At 36.1% G+C, this 23,450-nt stretch overlaps 1 protein-coding gene across 1 annotated transcript in view; it reads left to right on the forward strand.

Annotated features, from left to right (window-relative positions):
• Dpyd (dihydropyrimidine dehydrogenase) overlaps positions 1-23,450 on the forward strand; it is an 844,579-nt gene that overhangs the window by 424,342 nt on the left and 396,787 nt on the right. The window lies entirely within an intron of this gene.

Genomic DNA, 23,450 nt, shown 5'->3' on the forward strand with positions numbered 1-23,450 from the left:
GTCCGGCTAAGACTTCAAATACTGTATTTAATAGGTATGGGGAAAGTGGATAAACTTTAGCTTGTTTCTGTTTTTTAGTAGAATTTCCTTGAATTCTCTCCACTTACATTGATGTTGGCTATGGGCTTGATATAGGCTGCCTTTATTAAGTTGGGGTATATCCCTTTCATCTCTAATCTCTCAAGGACTTTTACCATAAAGGGATAGTGGATTTTGTCAAAGGCCTTTTCTGCATTTTATGTAAGTATTTTTTGTGTTTTGGTTTCTTTATATGCTGGGTGACAGATGTAGATTCTTGTGTATTGAACCACTTCTGTATCTCTGGCATAAAATCTAGTTAATCATGATGAATGATCTTTTAATGTGTTCTTGGATTTGATTTGCAAGTATTTTATTGAGAATTTTTACTCTTGGTCATGCTGTTAAGTTACTAATATGAGATCTCTTAAAATTTTTGTGTAGGCACTTAGGGCTGTAATGTTGCCTCTTAGAATGTCTTTCACTGTGTCCTTTAAGTTTGATATGTTGTGTATTCAATTTCATTAAATTCTAAAATCCTTTAATTTCCTTCTTAACTTCTATTTTACCACATTCGTTAGATAGTAAGTGGCTTAGTCTCCATGGGTTATAAGCTTTTTATTGTTTTTATTTTATTTTCTATTGTTTTTATTGATCTCCAGTTTAATCTGTCTGACAGGTTGTTTAAAATTTCTTGTACCGGTTGAAACTTTGTGTCCAAGAATATAGCAAGTTTTAGAGAATGTTCTATGAACTTCTGAGAAGGTACTTTTTTTGTTTGGATAAATTGTTCAGTAAATATCTATTAGGTTCATTTGGTTTATAACATCAGTTAGCTCTAGCATTTCTTAGCTTAGTTTTATTTGGGTGATCTTTTTATTGGCAAAAGTTGATTTAAACGCTTATTTTATGAACTTGGGTACCCTTGTGTTTTGTGCACAAATGTGCACAAATGTTTCTTGGATGTAGCAGAAAGAAGGATCCTGTTTTTATATCCATCTGGTTAGGTTGTGTCTTTATACTGTGGATTTGAGACTATAGATCATGAGATATATCAATCATAAATGATTGTTGTTGATTCCTGTCATTTTGTTCTGCGTGTATGTGTGTGTGTGAGTATGTGAGTGTGTGTGAGTATGTGTGTGTGAGTCCCGTGTTCGGTGTTTTCTTCCAGGATTATTCCTTGACCTTACTTGAGGTTTTTGTTTTGTTTTGTTTTTGTTTTTGTTTTTGTTTTTTTTGGTTTTTTTCCTAGAATTTTCTGTAGGGCTATTACTTGTAGATAAGTATTGCTTAAATGTGGTTTTATTACAGAATGTCTTATTTTCTCCATCTATTGTAATTTAAGTGTTACTCTAATGTTCTTCTGCCTTCATACATTACTTGATTGTTTTAATACTCTTGCAGCATATAATATTCTTTCTTTGCTCTTTATGCTTAGTATTTTGATTACTATTTACTGAGGAGACTTTCTTAATTCCTATATCCTAGTGGTATATTCTATATGCTTCTTGTACCTTGATGCACATTTCCTTCTTTAGGTTAGGAAAGCTATAAGATTTTGTTGAAAATATTCTCCATGCCTTTGACTTGGGTTTTGAGAAGGAGAGGGTTAGCTCAAGAGTTAGGTTACCTGCTTTTCTAGAAGGAGTGTCCTTAGGTTTCTAGGGAATGCCTGTTGCATTTGGGGGCTCCCATAAAGCAATTTGTAGGCAGGGAGTTGAGAGGAGAATTTGGAGTGAAGATCTATGTGATCCACTGGTGATGGGGCAGGGCAGGGGAGAGTAGCAGCCTGTGGTCTACTATAAACCTAGGGATGAGACTCAGGAGATTTGGAGAAGAGAAATAAAAGGTGAAAATGTGGAGTTAGGCTGCCTTCTTCATGGGCTGAAAGAACCCATATTTCCTGTATGTTTCTACAGAATGCCTGCTGGAGTTGTGGGCTGGGATAATGGAATAAATTGGGAGAAGTTTGGAAAGAAGATCTTTGTGATCCTCTGGAATTCGGGAAGAAAGGGAGGCCACAGCCAATGGTCTGCTACAGAACTAAGGATGAGACTGGAAGATTAGATTAGGAGAAAAGAAAGGAAGGTAAAGATCTGCAGTTAGGCTACTTGCTTTGCTTGGCTAGGATCCCATGTATTTTTTAAAAAAAATACTTCGTTCCAAATTTAGGCTAGTTGACTATAAAGCAGATGAATCAATTTCCAATATAATTACATCTTCACCTCTTTTCCATTTCAGGCTATGATTTCACACTTGTTAATTAGTTAATCATTTTGGGAGAGTGGTTAAGGTGAGATTCAAATAGACTTTTTAATAATGTAAATTGATGTGTACAATTTTGATCTGGTTTAGCTAGTGGGCGAACCTACTTTGTAATGGAAAAAACCTCTTACTCAGTTTCTTTATTTCTCATGAAAGCAACTGATGGCAAGGTTAATGGAAAATTGTCGTAATTGTGGATAATGGAACTTTCCTTAAAGTTCCACACTTTCCTTTGAAGAACTTATTTTGCCTCATATAATGCTTTTGTGGATTTTAAAGTGAGCCAGTTAAAATGCCTACCTTTGAGAATGTACAAAAGATACAGCCTGGATAAACTGAACACGGATTGGATTCTGCAATATATTATTTGCTTTTGTATTTGCTGGGTTTGTTTTTCTTTCTTTCTAGCAAGGTTCTAGAAGTACTATGGTCTTTATCCTTCCTTAGAATTTTAAATGTGAAACTATGGCCACTTTGCTTCAAATTTTTACTAGGCATTACTACATGGGTGTTTTGCTGTAAGATTTGATTTTAGCAGAATTGTACTTCTCTCTATATACTCCTTCCCATAGGATATGTAGTTTATTCTGCATTCAATATTGTACTGGCTAGTTTTGTGTCAACTTGACACAGCTGGAGTTATCACAGAGAAAGGAGCTTTAGTTGAGGAAATGCCTACATGGGATACAGCTGTAAGGTATTTTCTCAATTAGTGATCAAGGGGGAGAGGCCCCTTGTGGGTGGGACCATCCCTGGGCTGGTAGTCTTGGGTTCTATAAGAGAACAAGCTGAGAAAGCCAGTGGAGGCAAGCCAGTAAAGAACATCCCTCCATGGCTTCTGCATCAGCTCCTGCTTTCTGACCTGCTTGAGTTCCAGTCCTGCATCCTTGGGTGATCAACAGCAGTATGGAAATGTAAGCCTAATAAACCCTTTCCTCCCCAACTTGCTTCTTGGTCATGATGTTTGTGCAGGAATAGAAACCCTGACTAAGACAAATATGCAGTTCTGAAAGAAGATATCAAGGCACAGTGAAGTGCCATGGACACAGGCTAAGGCTAGATGGTTTAGAAACAATACTATCAACCTCTTCTAAACCTGTGACTTCTCTAAGTTGTCTCATTACTCGTGTCTTCCCCTTTCATTGAAAACAATATTCTTTTCCTCTGGCTCTGCTCATGGATTTACATGTCTCACCACAGTATCTTGTGAGTATAAAACACTTTCTTACTTTCCTTCTGCCAAATCCACCCTCTTTAAAAGTTAAGTTTCTTTTCCCAATGATGGCTGATTAGGAAGAGAAACTTAACTTTTAAAGAGGGTGGATTTGGCAGAAGCAAGGTAAGAAACTGTTTTATACTCCTTGGTCTTGCAAACTTTTTATGACCCAGCACAGGGGAAGGCCAGGGCCAAGTAGTGGGAGTGGGTGGGTAGGGGAGCAGGGGCGGGAGTGGCGTATAGGGAACTTTCAGGATAGCATTTGAAATGTAAATAATGAAAATAATAATAATAATAATAATAATAATAATAATAATAATAAAGTTAAGTTTCACTCAAACACATCATTAAGTCGCCTCACTTTGGTGTAAAAAGACCAATTCGCAGTCATTTTAGGTCTCTTTCTGATGCTATTATATAACCTCATTAATTCTCATTCAAACATTTGTTAGACACTGTGTGTGTGTTGTGTTGTGTTGTGTGTTTCTATTTATGTATGCATATATATAAATAGTTTTTCCTCTAAAAATGTTTTAACTCTTGCTCTCAATATATGCACAAACTGTGCAAGATAATTGAATGCTAACATAAGACCATGGGAATCCTTGAATGAAAATATTGCTTACTAAGCCATATGACCTGTGCCTTTCATCTAGGCAGAAGTATCAGGGACATGCCCATGGCCAGGATTCTGCAGGGCAGATTTAGGGTGTGGCACTCATCTCATTTGATGCCATACGCAGTGGTAAAGATGATGAGGAAGGCCTGTTAGAGTAGGAATTTAAATGGAATTGTGTGCATAACAAGGACACTGAAGAGGTTTTTAGAAGAGAATTTACATAAAGCAATTTGGAACTCACAGTTGACTATAATATAATTCCATTCAACTATTTTAACAATGACTTCTCCTTCTCATGCAAACCCCTTTCTGGTAAAAAAAAAAAATAATAATAATAATTCCAAGATTTGGGTTTGTGTTATCTGTGCCTTAGTTTTAGCATCCTCCATTCGGGAGAGGACAGTGTTTGCTATTCCAGTGCAGTCAGCCTGGGTCCTGTAAGACTACATTCACTTTCAGTTGCCATTCTCTTCACTTTTCTGAACTATCACAGTTTCCCAACAAAGTCAACTTGAGATAAAATAAATTTGTTAATAGTTTGGTTTAATTTTCTGTGACTTACACACCTTATAATTGAAGGAGTCTGTAAGAACCTGTCAACCGCCTGCTTCCATGAGAAAGTCAAGATGGGTTCACGTTGGAATGTCACACATGGGTTGTGAATCTTGTGAATATTACACTGGGAACCATTACCATTAAATAAAAGCCATCTTCACACACACACACACACACACACACACACACACACACACACACATACACACAGTGCTTCCAACTATGCATATGTATATGTTCATATGTGGTTGTGTATATAAGTATACAGAGGTCAGAGAACAATCTCAAATATCACCTTGTTCTTTGAGAAAAGAGCTATTGCTTTTACTCTGTATATGCCTAAGTAGCTGTCCTATAATTTTCCAGTGACTTCTTTCTTTTACCTCCTATTCCACAGTAGGAGTGCTAGGAATACAAATAGACATCACTGTGCCCAGCTTGACATAGGTCTAGAGATCTGAACTCTGGTCCTTATGGTTTCTTAACAAAAGCTTAACACATGGTGCCATCTCCCAAGCCCTAATTAACTCTTTTCATATAGCTACAAAAATTCTTCCCAATACATAGGAACTCCCTATATGGCTCCTTGGAACACTTGGTCATAGATCACTCTCTACATAATTATTAAGCTTTTGTTGAATACTTGAACTTTGCTCTAGTGAGAATTGTTTGCTATCTCATTCTTGGTAAAGCTTACACAGCCTATCACTGCATTATTTTATATCGGTGTCTTCAATGATCTGTTGAGAAAGTCTTAAAATATAAGAAGGCAGGCTGGGTGTGTCAGATACATCTGTTTTAGTTCCTCAATTACCAACAGTCCACTAAGATCTTGCCTTTTAGGTATATAGATCACAAAACACTTGAGTATGTAACAGTGTTCCACAGGAAAGAGGGGAATTGCAGACACATGCAGAGTTCTGAAGGGTTACTTTTAAGTCATCCCTTTGGAATTTGGATGGCAGTGGGATGCAAAATTCTCCATTAGCATACTCAAAGAAATCATTCCTTAAAGTCAATGACTTTGGCTGTTGTATCCTTATTAAAATAAAGCACATAAGAGTTCTCAAAACAGATATTTTGCCGGGCTGCTAGAATGTCACTCCAACAAGGAAACAAATTCAGACCTTGACAACAAGGTTCAGTCAAATGTAGATTTTAACCATATATATGTGTTCATAGACTTTTGGCTAGTATGGGAAATTTTATCATTTACACTTCATTTAATTTCTTTCTTTCTGAGTTGTTTATGGCTCTTGTGTGTATCATTCCATTTTAAATATTACAGTAGCTTTTAGGACACAGCAAAAATTGCTAAGATGAGATTTAAATGTGCATGAACTTTATTAAGTAAAATCCCTGTGAGAAAGGATGGAGAAGAATATGAAGATGAGTTGGAGAGACATAACACTGATACATGTATGGCATGAAGGGGAGAAGGATGGATGTTGGAGAAAAATACTCAAGAATACTTACTGTATAAGGAAAAACCACTGGAGAATCTAACTCAGCTTACTAAATATATATACTCTACTCAGATCATTGGCTGAGCCATGGATGCAAGGAGAATTTGCACAGTGCAGTGCAAAATAGGACTAAAACTATTGTTTCTTGATGCTCCAGTTCGAGTTCTATTTAGCTGCGTTGAGGATACATTCTAAACCCCCAAGGATGACTGGAGCATTAAGAAGCATTACACTCTAATGTATTGTGTTTTGAAAGTTTTACTAATTAATTAGTTATAGTGACAGGTTAGCAACAATAGCAAGAACACAAGTTTCATCAATATACTATAACAAAAGCCTATTATCTCATTGTATTGGCTCACTTTCTTGGCATGTGAGAAGGTGAGACCTGCATGTTGGAGATGCAAGGGGAGGCAAGTGACACAGGCACTGTGACATGAAGTAAACCTAACACATGAAGCTTGTATGGGATATATTTTTTAATAAAACATTTACAATTGACTTGTGAAATACAAATAACCATTTCTGTAAGAGTTTTATCAGTGCCTTAAACTATATGCTGGACCAAAACATGAAGGGTTATTCAGTGCATAGAAGCTCTTAAGTCATTCACTGCTCATCTCTAGTACCTTCGTCCAGATAAGCACTCATCTCTCATTCTTGATTATACAACACTCCCTTGAAAGACCCTTCCTGATTCCAATGCCTTAACCATCCCTGAAGCAAAATAATGCTATACCAATCTGTTCGGGTCATATTATTTTGTTTATTAAAACATTCTAATGGTCTCCTATACCTTTAAAAATAAATTTCAAAAGTCCTGTAGATGTCGTTTGATATCCCAGCTTCCCAGTTTACCTTGTAACCAGTCTGCTACAGGCACAGTGGCCTGCTCTGGGCTCTTCCCGATGTAGGACCTTCTTTCAGTAGTTTTCCTTGTCTAGTAATTTCAGGTCCTTAGACTCAGATTAAGTAATATAAAGTTGTTGCTAATGGGAAAGTTTAAGTATATACAGGGATGACTATTGGCATGAGTGTTTGGTACTTATTAAAGACTATCAGACATCAAAAGGTATGGCTCACATTTAACCAATTAAACTATGAATGGTGATCATAGAACCTTACTTTTTTGTGAAAAAACTTTTTTTGCATCTTCTAAATTGTTCAAGAAAACTGCACTCTGCATCAGTATGTTTGAGAAAAGGATTAAATAGCCATTCTTCCTTATAGTCTTCTACTCAAAGGATAAATGGGCTGAGAGAAAAAAAATTACAAAAATTGGTATGACTTAAAGATCAGTATGACAAGAACTGTCCCTGAAAAAATAAAGCAAAGAAGATCTCAGAAGATAGAAAGATTTCCCATGCTCATGAATTGGCAGGATTATTAATACAGTAGAAATGGCCAATATTACAGAAAGCAATCTACAGATCGAATGCAATCCCCATCAAAATTCCAACTCAGTTCTTCTTAGAGTTAGAAAGAGCAATTCTCAAATTCATTTGAAATAACAAAAAATCCAGGATAGCAAGAAAATTCCTCAGCAGTAAAAGAACTTCTGATGGTATAACCACCTCTGTCCTCAAGCTGTACTATAGAGCAATAGTGATAAAACCCACATGGTACAGAGATAGAGAGGTTGATCACTGGAATAGAACTGAAGACCCAGAAATAAACCCACACATCTATGGTCACTTGGTCTTTAACAAGGAAGCTAAAACCATCCAGTGGGAAAAAAGCATTTTCAACAAATGGTACTGGTTCAACTGGTGCACAGCATGTAGAAGAGTGCAAATTGATCCATTCTTATTTCCTTGTACAAAGCTCAAGTCCAAGTGGATCACGGATATCCACATAAAACTACATATGCTGAATCTATTAGAAGAGAAACTAGGGAAGGGACACAAATACATGGGCACAAGGCATTTTCTTAAATAGTGGTTAATGGAGGAGAGCCCTGCATACTGTGAGTGCTGCTATCCCTTGTCTGATGGTATGAGGTTTTAGAAGAAAGCAGGCTAAACAGCCAGTAAGTAGCACACCTCCATGGCTTTTGCATCAGCTTCAACTTCCTCTATCCTGGCCTGTTTTAGCTTCTGCCTTGACTTTCTTCAATGATGTACCACGATGAAGAAGTGAAATCCAAATAAACTCTTTTCTCTCCAACTTGCTTTTCCTCATGGTGTTTCATCACAGCAATAGAAACCTAACTAGGACAATACCCTGTACAGACATCAGAATACCCCGATTACTCCAGACATAGCCAATCATGGGGATTCATCCGTAGCAAATGTAATTTAAAGTGTTTTCCATTAAAACATGAACCAGAGCATTTTAAGTAGTTAGCTCTATAGCCATTTTTGGAGTAGGTACCAAAGTATCTATGCTATTGGAGTTTGCGTATTAAATAAGAGACAAGTTTGTAAACAGTTCGATAATTGGACGGGCTCCATATTGATTTTTCCTTTGTTATATGATATTACCCACTTCTGCACCCAGAATCATGTAGTACAGGGCTTGAGAGTGCTAGAAACACGGTCGCTGTTGTGTATTGGAATGTTGGAATGTGCAAAGACAGAAAGGCTGTCACAGCAGTCAATAAGATCTGAGAGGTGTTGACTAATTGCCTGCTAATTACACAGTAAATTGTCTAATTAAGCTGATGGTTAATTAGGGTACGCTTGCACAGCAGTCTTGTGGAATTTGCGTCTGATGTCTAGGAAGCAGCTTGTATAATTGGCAAACTGGTAAGGACTGGCAGAGAACATGACTGGAAAGCTCCCCACCAGTGGGTGACGGAACGCAGATTCAGTGGAAACAAAAGGGTTCTCATTTTTAGACTGGAGGTTTTGTTTCCATCCTGCAGCTATTCTATCATGAGCAATTTGAAAAATACATCTGAAGCTGAAAACAGTGAGAGGAAAGAAAGCTCAAAATGAGCATCATGATAGAGACTGTATCTTTCACCTCATATTACATAACTACTCATGTTACAGTAATGTTCATGTGTGTGCTACACAGTTCTGCATTTTAATTAGGTTATTTGATGTTCATATTAAAAGAAAATGTGAGGATAATAGATATGGAGAAAAGTCCCTTTTATGAACATATGTATTAAAAAACAAATACGACTGATTATAAGATAGGTGGAATAAGATATTTTGAGTTTTTATTGATTTACTCTGTCACTGTGTACTTTAAAGATCTTAGCTATAGTATAGAAATATTTGGATAATAATTTAACCAAATACAAATATACAGTGAGGGAACTTTAATTTTAGAATTTTTATAAATTTACCATGCAATTTGTCTTCCATTTATCACTCAATAATATATAATAATGCAATATTTCAGTACCTAATTAAGTGGAACTTCTTTTCTGCATGGGTATGAGCGAAATTGAGTGAAATACCTGAATAAATTGAGTGTTTCAAAACCCAAAGATTTGGAAATTACTATTCAATTTATTATTCTTGGTGGTCAAGGAAGCTTAGCTTTTTATTTATACCAGTTACTTGATAAAAGACACATGTAAACACTGATCCTCAGGAGAAGTACAGGAGTTTGCTTAGCTCCGTCTTATCACATAGCTGGAGCTCTGTCCTTACAAATGGCCTCGTAGGACCAGACCTGAACAAGACTGTTTCCTTATCATTTGCCATCCAAGCCACACCATTGCTTGCAGTTTTCTGACTACAGTTTTGAATAGAACATCAGACTACAACTGAAGCAGGGTCACAAGAACAGGAAGACTCTGAGTTGAATTTTCACATTCACACCAGTGAAACATAAGGAAAAATTAAGTTCTAAAATCTTAATTTCTGCAAGATAAGAAACCCTGCATTAAATTATAGCTTCAGAATTTCTTTCTGTATCCTCAAACATAACGATATCTGGCTGCAATTGATGCCTATGCATGCTTTTCCTTCGATTATGTCTCAAGGAGAAGGTGAAACTCGGTGTCATTTATTGTTTGGGCCACATTATGAACCACTTAAGATGTTTTGAATTATCATTAATCTTGCACACATATACATGAGAATTTAAAATATTTACCACTTTAATAAATAAGGAATTTTCATTCTTTAAAGCTAATTGTATAATATATATTATATTATATATAATTGTATAATCATGCATGTTAAATAGATGCAAAATTAAATATGATGTCAAAATACATAAAATCATAACCATTACATTCAGAGTCTTAGGTTTCCAAGAATTATTGTGTTTCATAAAGAAATTTTTCAAGAGAACAGAAAAGTGAATTTAAAGATTACAAAGGTAAGCAATGAAATTGCTTAAAGCCATGTGTTCTGCAGGAGATAGATGTCAGTAATGAAACATAGTAGTCTGTGTTAATCTACATATTCCTCATAGAAATGATATTAAATTGTTATTTGTTATAAATAATAAAAAATAGGAATAAAAGAAATATCAAGAAAATCTAGCACTTAAATTTTTAAAAACTCCCATAAATGTCTAAATGTTGAACAAAATTTCCCTATTATAGTAGATTTAAGTCTTATTTTATACCAAATAAAAAGTTACATGTTTTCATCAATACTTAGCCATTCTATGAATAAATTTTTTTATTTTGTTTATGTATTCATTCATTAAAATCTTTATGATACTTTACTTCATATTTTACAGGTGTCTCTATACACACATTTAGATATATTTAAAAGAATAAGTGAAGCATGTTTGTGTTAGGGGTTGGTGGGTAGAGGAGTGTGGTATAAAATCACAGATTCTTTTCAAATCATTTGCAAAGTATTGTCCCCGTAATATGAAACATTGAAGTTAAGAGATAGAATGTATCCCAACCTTAGCCACCAACTTCATATGAATTTCTTATTTTTGTAATTTTTACATGCTATAAGGCTGACTCTTAATATTTTCATGATTTCTAATGCATTTTCATGATGCACTGGTCCCTTTTCACCTACAGGTCTGTTAGCCATTATTTCAGTTATCCATGTTCAGTAGTAGCTGGCAAATACTAAATGGGAAGGTAAAATTGTTAAGTGTGCTAGGTGTCAAGATGAAAGCCCACACCATTCTGTCCGGTCCTTCCATTCCACATATGAAGGTATCCAACACAGTGAACATTGGCTCTCTGTTACTAACTCACCAGTGAATTTATCAGATCAGCTGTCACAATATCCTGGTGTTGAAACAGACTACCCCTGTACCACAACGTATACATAATTTAGGTTACTTGATTTAATCATGTGAACAACCCAGGAGCTTACATCATTACAAGAAGTCATTATTACAAGAAGTGTAAGTAAATTACAATACAGTATTTTGACAAAGAATAGAGACCAATGATAAAATTTATCATAGCATATTGTTACAATTGTTTTGGTGTTAATTTTAGTTGTTAGGCTATTATTATGTCTAATTTATAAACTTTATCATATACATGTTTATATAGAAAAATTAATAGTAAAAGTAGGTGCTGGTACTATCCATAGGCATACTATAGTCACAAATAAATACTTACCACTATTTAATGAATTTTATATTTCTATCACCCCAGAAAACAAACTCCAAATTATTTAACAGTCACTTCTGAGTCCCTCAGCTCTTTACCTACAAATACCAGTAGTATATTTTATAACTCTGAGTTGACCTTTAAATAAAACCATACAGTGAATGACTTTTGTGTCTTATTTCTTTTAAGTTACTGGCATATATTTTTAAAGATTGACCTTCTTGTAGATGTACCATATTTTAACTACCTACTTGTTAGTTGTGTCTATTATGTTCTCAGTATATTTGCTGTAAATCATTTTCATATATATATTGTTTATAAGATTTAGAGTATAAACACACACACACACACACACACACACACACGCACACTCTCACGCTGGAATAGAAAAAAAAAAACAAAAAGTAACTCTATTTCTATATCTTGAAAGGGTTTCACCTTTTCCCATAGTACCAATACTAATTTACATTCCTACTAGCAATTTCTGTTTTGGAGTATTCACCTGTCTAACTGATCATCATTCTTAGCATAACCTCATCATGAGTATGAAATTGTTTTTGTTTTGGGTTTTTTTTGTTTTTTTTTTTTTTTTGTGTGTGTGTGTGTGTGTGTGTGTGTGTAATATTGACTCTTTGTCTCAACTAGAATAATAGAATAGAAAGACCCAATAACTGTTTTATTTTATTTTATTTTATTTTTTGGTCTGGAATGAAATGCTCTGAGTGCTGAGAGTAGAGAGTGGACAGATCGGTGAAAGGCTTGAACCCCCGCATTCACAGACATTGCGAAATAACCCACTGTAAAGTGTACAAAGTTGGCTATGTTGATAGTATTGGGTACTGGCTCCATGAAGAAGCTTGATGACTCTTGTTTTATGTGGCTTCTGTTTGTGGTGGCAAAGGAAGGGAGCACAAGATAAGAAAAGAAAACAGAAGATTATGTCCTGTGCAGTTACTTACTAATGTGGGACATTTCAATATCAAAAGGAAACTGTCAATAGGTATTTTTATCCCACAACTATAATTGCATCAAATATTTGGGGAAAAAAGGTCACCCTACTAAGAGGAACCACAGTTATTAAAATTGAACTGGAAATGTTAATAACTTTCCAATGAGATATAGACACTCATGTAGAGTTCTAAAATGGGAACTAAATTTAATTATTCTAAAATTAGATCTAAAACTAACAGGTAAAAGGAAAAAGTTAAAGAATGAACAGGATGTTAAATCAATATGATTAATTAACTTGATATAAATAGCTTTGAGTTTTGCTATGTTACTCACTAAATCATTTATCATGCTACCAGTTGTAAGAGAGAATTTTCATAATAATGATAATGGTGTATGTCATCCTCCCACCGAGAAGACATGTTGTGACAAATTGTTAAGCAACTGTCTCACACATACAAATGCAAATGCAATAGTAATATAATCAATAATAATGAAAATCAACAATGAAACAAATCACTTTGATGTTGCTCAGGAAGGGACATTTATTATAACTCAGAGTTCATGTGTGAATAAAGTACCAAAACACCATTAGTCATCCTTTTAAGTTTATATTTACATTATGACTTTTAATTTTCATTGCAGGCAAGAGAAATTCAGAGAAAAATGAAAATGAGGAAAACATTTCTAATTACCTCCAAGTCTTTGTCCCCTTCCCTCTCCCTCTCTGGATTCTGTTGTCTCAACTGGAAACTGACCACTTCTAAAGATCCCCTTCCCATATTTAGAATGGCACACTGATATAGATCTTCCATCTCTATATTGACTCTCTTTTCTTAGGAACTTATTTGTCTTCACTTAAAAGATTCTATGGATCTCCAAAGTAAAATTCTAATTATGTGTGTGACCATGAAGTGGAGGATTTACCTAGTCTATAGTATGTCCCAGAGTTTTGTGCACATGAGAAGCCCCCCCACACATCTGATTTCTCAGTGCATCCCAACAGAACAAATGTACTTATTTTCAACCAAATATATTCCCATAAATATATATTTGGATCTATCTATCTCCTGCATACCAACAGGAAAAAAATTTATATTTCTTAGCATATGTTTTCATGCATTTATCTTCATGTCAGTTCAGTTCAGTTTTCTCCTTATGTCTTCATACACATAGACTCAATAAAAGAGGCCTAAAGCCTAGTAAATTGTGAATGAACCTGTAGTGAACATCAGTCATGCCTCAACAGAACTAGAGTGAGAGGGCAGGGGGATCCATCTCATAAAAACCACTAAACTCAGACATTATTGAGGATGCCAGCAAGAGCCTGCTGACAGGAGCCTGATAGAGCTGTCTCCTAAGAGGCTCTGCCAGTGCCTGACAAATACAGAAGTGATTACTCAAGAGCCAACCATTGGACAGAGCACAAGGTCCCCAGTGAAGGAGCTAGAGAAAGTACCCAAGGAGCTGAATGGGGTTTTCAGTCCCACAGGAGGAACAATAATATGAACTAACCAGTACCTCCAGAGCTCCTAGGGACTAAACCACCAACCAAAGAAAAAACATGGTGGGACTCATGGCTCTGGTTGCATATGTAGCAGAGGATGGCCTAGTTGGTCATCAGTGGGAGGAGATTAGTTCTGTGATGGTTCTATGCCCCAGTATAGGGGAATGCCAGGACCAGGAAGTGGGAGTGGGTGGGTTGGTGAGCGGGAGGGGGGGTGGGGGGAAGAGGGAAGAGGGGTTTTCAGAGGGGAAACTAGGAAAGGGGATAACATTTGAAATGTAAGTAAAGAAAATATCTAATAAAAAGAGAAAACAATACTGGCTGCTCTCCCTGAGGCTCTAGGTTCAATTCTCAGCATCCACACAGCAGCTCACAACTCTCTGTAATTTTAGTTATAGGAGATCCAGCGCACTCCTGTGCACTGCATGTATGTCATTAGAGACATACCTGCAGAGAAAAGTTCTACATATAAAACTAAAATTATTGTTTTAAAATTTATGCTTACAGTTGAACTTCTTTCTTTGATTCTTCAGTACACAAGCTGTAGCTCTCATAAGACCTGGAAGACCCGTTTCTCCTAAAGCCACCACAGCTGATTATGCCTACGCAGTCCTGAAAAACAGACTGCGATTTCCTGCCCTCACAACTTACTCAGGCTCTCTGCTCCTGGAATCCAGAGAGTTCTCTAGTGTGTCTTCCCCTTGGAGACTTAATTCACATGCATGAATATTTATTCTATGTGAGGCATGCTGAAATATTCAAAAAGCATGCTAATAGCGTGACATCTTGGTAGATGTTCTATCCACTGAGTGGATGAACTGAGGTCGTTATTCTCAAGCTCTCATTCTGCATGTCTCCTAGTAGATGCTCCACAGTAGGGTTTGGGGATGTTGATCTGTCTTGTTCCATCTCCTAGGAGGAGTTTTTATTCTTCAAAGAAAAACGTGATGTGATTTATGATGTGTTTTAAAAAAATTGTAGCATTTTGGTGCAGGTAGAGTTTGAATTGCTGAAGGCTGAATTTAGACTGATGAAGGGTTTTAGAAAACAAATGAAACTTCATGTAAAAGATTTACTTTGAGCTTATATATAAATATCTCATTTTGTGTGACCAACTTTTCCTCTCTGTAGGAAGGAGTGTGTGTCTTAGTACACATGGATGTGCTCAGAGAAGAAAGCCAGAAGAGGCTGTTAGATGGGTTTCTTCTTTTATTCTCTACCTATTCCTTTGAGACAGGACCTTGCTCTCTATTGAGAGTTCCTATTTTCTCAGCAAGGCTGAAAGCCAGCAAGCCATAGACATCTCCCTGCCTCTACTTCCTTCAGAACCAGGTTTACATTTGTGTGTGGGCCACGGCTTTTTTCGGTGCTGGGATCTGAACTCTTGTCTTGACTATGCAGCAACCATTCTTATCTGCTGAGTAATTTCTCCATACCCCCTGGTTGTCTTTAATCTACTGGCCCTTCTTTTGTACTCCACGAATCCCAATTCCTAAATCTTTGACAAAATCACCCTCCTTTGAAATTCTCCATTTATTAGAGGGGAGGTGGTGTGTTGTGTAGTACAGGGTTAAGGTGGGAATCATTATAAAGAGGTTCTGGACTGATGCTATTGCTTCACAAATTTTTAAATAGTACAAATACATTTCAGAAGCAATTTTTTTTCTGAATTAAAGTCCTCAGAGTTCTGGCTTTCCATAGCTTCCTTTACTGCCTGTGCTTTAATATAGAGCTATGCATATGAAAGCCCATTAGTACTGAGGGATCAGCCTCTCCCTAGTGCTCCAGGTTAATATGTTAAAGGTGTCCCAATATTACAGACTGAGCTGAAATAATACAGCCTACTCAGTATTACATCTCTGTGTCCATATTTACTATAGAGTCTCAGTCCAGCACACTCGATAAAGAAGGATGCAGTGTACGATGCAGGAGTACATTCTTTAGGAATACCAAAAGGCAAGTTGTTGATTTTAAAAGACATTTTGTCACAGATGAGTGAGGAAAGAAGAGATCAAACCAGCCAGTCTAGCCAATCCAAGGTTCCGTTCATGCATCTTCTCTGCTTAGTGCTTTCCCCTTCGGTGCCATTAGCATTTTCATTTCGAAAAATGACAGTCTGCAGTGGAAGCAGTAAAAACGTTCAACCTGTGGTTTTAAATTATTGATTTTTTAGAATATTGAAGCAGTATTTCAAATGGATTTTGTTAGAGATACTTCTGGGTGGGGGGTTTCAAAGGTAATTTGATATCCAAAAGCCTGTGTATTTCAAAGACTTCCCATTCTTTGAATTCTTTTAGACTCTGGATGATTGGATAAAAGTGCTTATTGTCTTTGAGATTCTAAGTAGCAGAAGACAGGCGCTGGAACTTAAAAGGTATACTTGCATGCTATGTTCCTCGTGATTTATAGTGGAGTCTTGGAGTCTGATCACCTAGTAAAATATATCTTCATTTGGAAACAAAAGCTGATTTCAAAGTGAAGGAAATGATAGTGTGGTTTGCACGTGTGGAGAGTCAGTAGCACAACTGATAACTAATTTGTTAAAATTAAGGAGTGACTGCGTAAGAATAGGGTTTAAGTCCCTCTAAGTGTGTTATGCTAATAAGGAGCTGTGTAAGTCCACAGAGATTGTCTTCGAAGTTTGCCTACGTCCTCTGTCATAGTGAGTAATATGTATGAATGGAAAGTGTTTTGACAGGGATGGGAATACTGACTGTTGCGTGTGTGCCAGACAGGGAGTTTGTCATTCACTGCATGTTGCTACTTATGGAAAAAGCTACTGAAAAATTGCATTATATCAAATGGCTTGATCTGCAATCATTCTCCAAGTCCAAGTCCTATTGAAGTCAATGAGATCTTGGAGTGCAGATTTATGGCTGTATCAAGCTTACTATGGAGAAAGTTGTATTGTATTTGCAGTGTCAAGTATCACACCTCAATGGATGACATGGGTTTGAAATGAAATCTGATATGCCCCCTTGACAAGTAGAAATGAATCAAAAAACTGGATCAAAAGAGATCTTTGTGAGGAATTCAGAAATGAAAGGGAAGTCAGCTACCGAACACATGAGATGTATCCATAATAAACCCTGTGAACATTTCAATCAACTTAAAATCCCTTCTCAATGACACTGTGACCATGAAAACCGGTTAGAGTATCTATGAATGCTGCTACTTTGGGGAAATAAATTCTTAATAAGAAGGTGAAGACTGTGGAATCAATTTCCTTAGTAAGATCCACCCCTCCATATCTAAAGACCACAGGATGGGTAACAAGATAGCTCAGGGGATTAAGGTGGTGTCCCTGCTAAGTCTGGCCACCTGAATTCAATCCTCAGAACCCATGTTGTGAAAGGAGAGAGCCAACTAGAACTCCCACAAGTGATCCTCTGCACTTCTTATAGACATTGCAACACACACATATGCACACAGGCACGTACAAATTACAGAATTCATTTTATTTTGAAAAACTACAATGGTCAATACTACTCAAATACTTGTGTACTATTATAGCATAGATTATTTTACTGAGTATTGACTATTGATAATATATTTTAGAATACTCACTCACAAAGGAAAAACTAGCTTTCTCTAGTATAGCATCATGGACATTGTAACCACACTTCAGAGTGGGCTCCAAGTCTAGCAGTCGATGAGTAAAACAAAATGAACTCAATGTTATTTTTGTAGAATTTTTTTTGTCTCCTATGGCTTTTAAGCAGCATTTTATATTTTATTATTGTTTTCTGTGTGTATTATGGTTCCTAATTTAGTGTTTTTATAGGATTTGATATATGTTATAATGTGGAGGTTTTTTTGTTGTCTGTTTTAAATTTTGCTTTGTTTGGTTTTGGTTTTTGCTTGTTTGTTTTCTAAAGAGAGAAAGAAAGGGATAGGTTTGGGTTGGTGGGGATGAGGGGAGGAGCTAGAGGAGCTGAGGTAGGAGAGATATCAGAATGTATCATATGAAACATAGTTTTCAATTAAAAATATTTGTATGTTTTCATGTTGTTTCACTAATGTTATAGTTAAGGAAATAGAAACCCAGAGAATTAAATAACCTACAGTGGGTCATATACGTAATTTCAAAGACACTTCCTCTCTCTCTCTCTCTCTCTCTCTCTTTAGCCTTGAGACTTTTTAAAGTTGACATCAAGCCAGGAATAGGTGGCATACAGCCATGATGGAAGCATTTGGCAGGCTGAGGCTGGAGGATTGCAATTTAAAGTCATCTGGGTAGACATAACAACACCCTGTCTCAAGAACAACAATGACAGTGCATACTGACACCGTCATGAAAATCAGTGGTAGAAGAAAATCAAAACCCAGACAACAATGACTCCTTGTCATCTTGTGGTCTCTGTATACAGTATGCTTATGAGTTTTTGGCTCCTTTCATACTTATTCTGATTTTTCCATCCATTAGGTCTTAAAACTATTTTCACAGGTTAATGTTTCAGGCACTAAGCAAAAATTAATTCACAGAATTTCTACACCAATGTATGGCATATAAATTATTATTAGCATACATCTTGTTATCCATGAAGATTACAAAATATACACTTCATAAAGCCATTACTAAGATTCATCTACCATAAAGAATTGTGAATCAGTGAATGAATGAATGATGATGATAATGATGGTAGTATATTGGCATGTTCTGGTTAGCTTTAACTGTCAACTTGACATGCTTAAATGTCACCTGGGATGAGAGTCTCAATTTCAGTTTTGTCTAGTTCAGAATTCCCTATGGGCATAACTATGGAGGACCTTCTTGATTGCTAATTCATCTAGGAGGTCCAAGTCCACTGTTTCCTGGGGCATGTGGGTCCTTTGCTGCAGACAAAAGCCAGCTAAGTATGAGCCTACCAGCAAGCCAGTAAGAATTGCTTCTCCATGGCCACTGCTTAAAGGTTCTGCTTGAATTCCAGCTTTCACTTCTCTTTAGTGTTGGACTATAACCTGGAAGCTGATATAACACGATTTTACCCCTGTGTTGTTTTTGGTCAGAGTGTATTAGCACAGCAACAGAATGGAAACTGGAATGGAAAGAGAGTGATCAAAGCATTTTTCAGAAATGATTTTCACACTGAAAAAACAAACAAACAAACAAGCAAACAACAAAGAAATATAACTTCTGACTTTACTAGACGACAACAGTCTCACAGCAAATTCCCTGATCCTTCTGCTCCCTGTGGCAAGGTCTTCCCTGAGTCTTGGGTGTAGAAGTATTTTAGAGATGTATCTCTTGGAACTGGGTTCATAACTTGGCATTTTGATTCCTTGTGGTTTCCTGAAATGGTCTCTGACTGTTGTAAAGATAATTTTACTTGATGAAGGGTGAAGACTATACTTATGTGTGGGTGTAACAACAAACAATTAGAGTGTGGTTATGAATTATGCTGGTTTAGTAAAGTGGAAGTGTGGCTTCTTTTCCAAACTCCGTGACTCACAGTTTCCCTGTTGCTGAAAAGGTCAATTAGAAAGTTCTTGGTTACCTCCAGGGTATGTGCACCATAATTGTACTCTTAGGGTTATCATGCTATGCTGGATTTCTGTAACTATCAGTGCTGCACTTCCTTTCTCTGAATCCTTGAACCCTGGAAACAAGTAAGTTATTTATTCTTTGAGTTTTACTCATTTCCAAAATGTCATATAAATGTACCACTTCGGGAAGTAACTTTAATCATTCTCCAACTTTTATACTGAGGCACCGTCTCTAGCTTACACCCTAAAAAGTCTGATTCCACTGGTTCTACTAGTCTCTGCTTCAAGATCAGTGGGGTTCATGGGTACTATATACCAACATCCTGCTTACATGGCTGAATTCCTGCCCTTATGCTAGCCCTTTAACCACTGAACCATTTTCCAAGGCTGCATGTTGAGTTTTATGATCATAATTACCCTTGTGTTTTCTCCCTGCATCTGTAGCCACTAAAGAATACTAGCTTACTCTTCCATTAGACTTTATCATTTTAATAATAATAATAATATATAAATGACTGTATAAGCTTTGGATGAGTGGCTTTGATTTCTTAATTTAGTGCCATTCCCTTAAAAATTATCTAAGCTTTTTTCATACACCAAGACCTTGTCCCTGTTTCACTGCTGAAAACCAACCTGCAACATTATATGCAGCAGGGTTCCTTTGTTCATTGACTTGGTCCAAAACATCTGAGTTGAACATTCATGAACATTTAGGAGTCATTTTAGGCCTGATCATTGGTTTCAACTCTCTGCAATGAAATAAAGAAGGTTATAGTTAATATGAGATATGTCACATGTGTACTAAATTATACAAAATACAGACTTGTTTGCCAGTATGGCTGTAATATTTTCTATTCCCAAAAGCAATATATATAAATGTAGTTTGGTCCATTTACAAACTTGTAGGAGTATTGTCTTCACATATATCTGCTTTTAAGTGTAATTTTGCCCATTTTTACATATGTGTGATACTGTCTCATTAAAGCTTTATTGTAGTATCAGCCATATGATCACTCCAGCTACTAATGATGGGGAATATGTTATCCATGGTTAGCAACACTTTATCCTTTCATAATCCCCTGTCATGGAAATTAATATCTGATGTAATAAATTCATTAAATTGTTAATAGATTTCTTAAAGTGCATTTGAGCATACATCAACAGAGACAAGCACACACCTGAATCAATTTAAAAATCAAAGTTTTTAATTAAAAATTTAAATAACACATGGCTGGAGAGATGACTGAGCAGTTTAGAGCACACAATGCTATGTCAGGAAGCTTGGAATTGGTTCCCAGCACCCATGTTAGGTGGTTACAATGACCTAGAATATTAGCTCCAGGAGATCTGAAACCCTCTCTGACCTCTGCAGGCATTCATACATGAATGTGTATATACCTCTGAGCACACAAACACACACACACACACACATACACACACACACACACAGACTTTATATATATAGTTTATATGTTAATATATATCAAATATATGTCAAATGTAATCATATATATATACATATATATATCAAATATATGTCAAATGTAATCATATATATATATATATATATATATATACATATATATATATATATATATATATATAGTTTTGGTTTTATTTGGTATCTTTTGGTTTGGTTTTGGTTTGGGTAATATTTTTTTGTTTTTTTAGTTTTCCTAGACAGTGTTTCTCTGTGCAGCTGTGGTTATCCTTGAACAACATACTCTGTACACTAACCAGGCTGGCCTCAAACTTAGATTTCCATCTGCCTCTGCCTCTGCCTCTGCCTCTGCCTCTGCCTCTGCCTCTGCCTCTGCCTCTGCCTCTGCCTCTGCCTCTGCCTCTGCCTCTGCCNCTCTGCCTCTGCCTCTGCCTCTGCCTCTGCCTCTGCCTCTGCCTCTGCCTCTGCCTCTGCCTCTGCCTCTGCCTCTGCCTCTGCCTCTGCCTCCCAAGTGCTGGCATTAAAGTATACATCACCACCACCTGGCTGATATTTTTTCTACTCATATATGATTGCAGTTGTATGACTAACCCATAAATATAAAGCATATACATATACATACATATATATATATATATATATATATATATATATATATGTGTGTGTGTGTGTGTGCAATATATATGCAACTTGTATATATGCAATTTATATATATATATACATAATTATTGTGCTTAATCATCTTACTCTTCAGACACTTTAATAAATAAATATCCATGTGTTGTGTTAATTAAATACATTAATTTGTTTTAGATTTTTATATCTTAGGAAATGTGTAATATAACCTAAGTGCATATATATATATATATATATATATATATATATATATATATTTGCATATATGAGATATATATATAATACAAAAATGATCTCAAAAACAATCTTACTAACATCTCTCTATATAATTAGTCCTATAACTTCTGTTTGGTAAGATAAAACAATCCATATCTTACCAAGAGAATATTGTTATATTTATTTGAAAATAGCATACACAAAGAAGTACTCAACTTACTCTCAGGATTCCTCAGTAACTTTGAGTTTTAAATGCCATAAGGCATTGAATTAAAGTAAATGTTATGCTTAATCCAAAACTCCTAGTTGCTTTGTGATATTAACAGTTTTGAATTGCTTTCCAATTCCTGTAACATTTGATGAGGCTAGGTCTAACAGAAATGTGATTCCTTAGTATTTGTAGTAGTAATAGTTTTATTATGTTTCTAAATTTAATTATGTATTTATTTATTTATTTATTTATTTATTTTACACTCCAGACCTCATTTCCCTCCCTGTCCACCCTCCAACCTTTCTACATCCCATACCTCCTCCCTCACCCAAACACCATCTCCACAAGGATGTCCCTACCACCTACCACCCACCCCACCAAACCTCTCAAACAGTGGACCACCAAACAGGCAGAATATAGCAGCTGATATGAGGCACCTGACACATATACAGCAGAGGACTGCTGGGTCTGGATTCAGTCAGAGAAGATGCACCTCACCCTCAAGAGAGTGGAGGCCCCAAGGAAGTACTAATAGTTAAGACAATTCTAACTTGTTGAACATAGAGTAACTAACAGACTCCTGTGACATGAACATTCTCTACTAATTTAGATGCTAGATATTTTACTTAATCCCTGAGACCCATGACTTAAGTTATAGATTATTTTCTTCCAGTTTTTTAAATAGAAAACTCATGATCAAACTGAAGTTTGGGATGCCCTAAATATCAAAAGAAAAAAATATGTGCCTACTATTTCATATATAATTCAGCATAAAGTAAAAAATTGATTATTCCCTAAAGCCATTAAGAACTGCAAAATGGAAGAGTGAAATAATTCATCTATCCATGCAAATATATTCTGTGATCATATATTTTATAAATATTTTACAACTTCACTGTTATATTATCCATGAACTTTCTAAACTTTCAAAATAATGTTTTTCAAGTCTTCTAAGTGAATCATGACACAAGAAAAAGGTCATGAGAACATGTGACAGTCGTCGTCACAGTTCCTAATTGCCACACCACCTGGACGGTTGCTAACTTAAGAGGAAAGGCAAAAAAACTCATGGCCACTGGATGGAGTGTAGTGACATTTTGTTCACAATAGCAGTTTCATCGTGCTTGATAATCTCCCACTCCTTGCTCCATTTCAATACTACCAAAAAAGGGGGTGTTTAAAGAAAAATGTAACTATGCTGTACTGGATAGCTTTGTGTCAACTTGACACAGCTGGAGTTATCACAGAGAAAGGAGCTTCACTTGGGAAAATGCCTCCATGAGATCCAGCTGTAAGGCATTTTCTCAATTAGTGATCAAGGGGGGAGGTTCCCTTGTGGGTGGTGCCATCTCTGGGCTGGTA

Source organism: Mus pahari, chromosome 4 (genome assembly GCF_900095145.1).
Source record: "Mus pahari chromosome 4, PAHARI_EIJ_v1.1, whole genome shotgun sequence".
In the NCBI taxonomy this organism is placed as follows: Eukaryota; Metazoa; Chordata; class Mammalia; order Rodentia; family Muridae; genus Mus; species Mus pahari.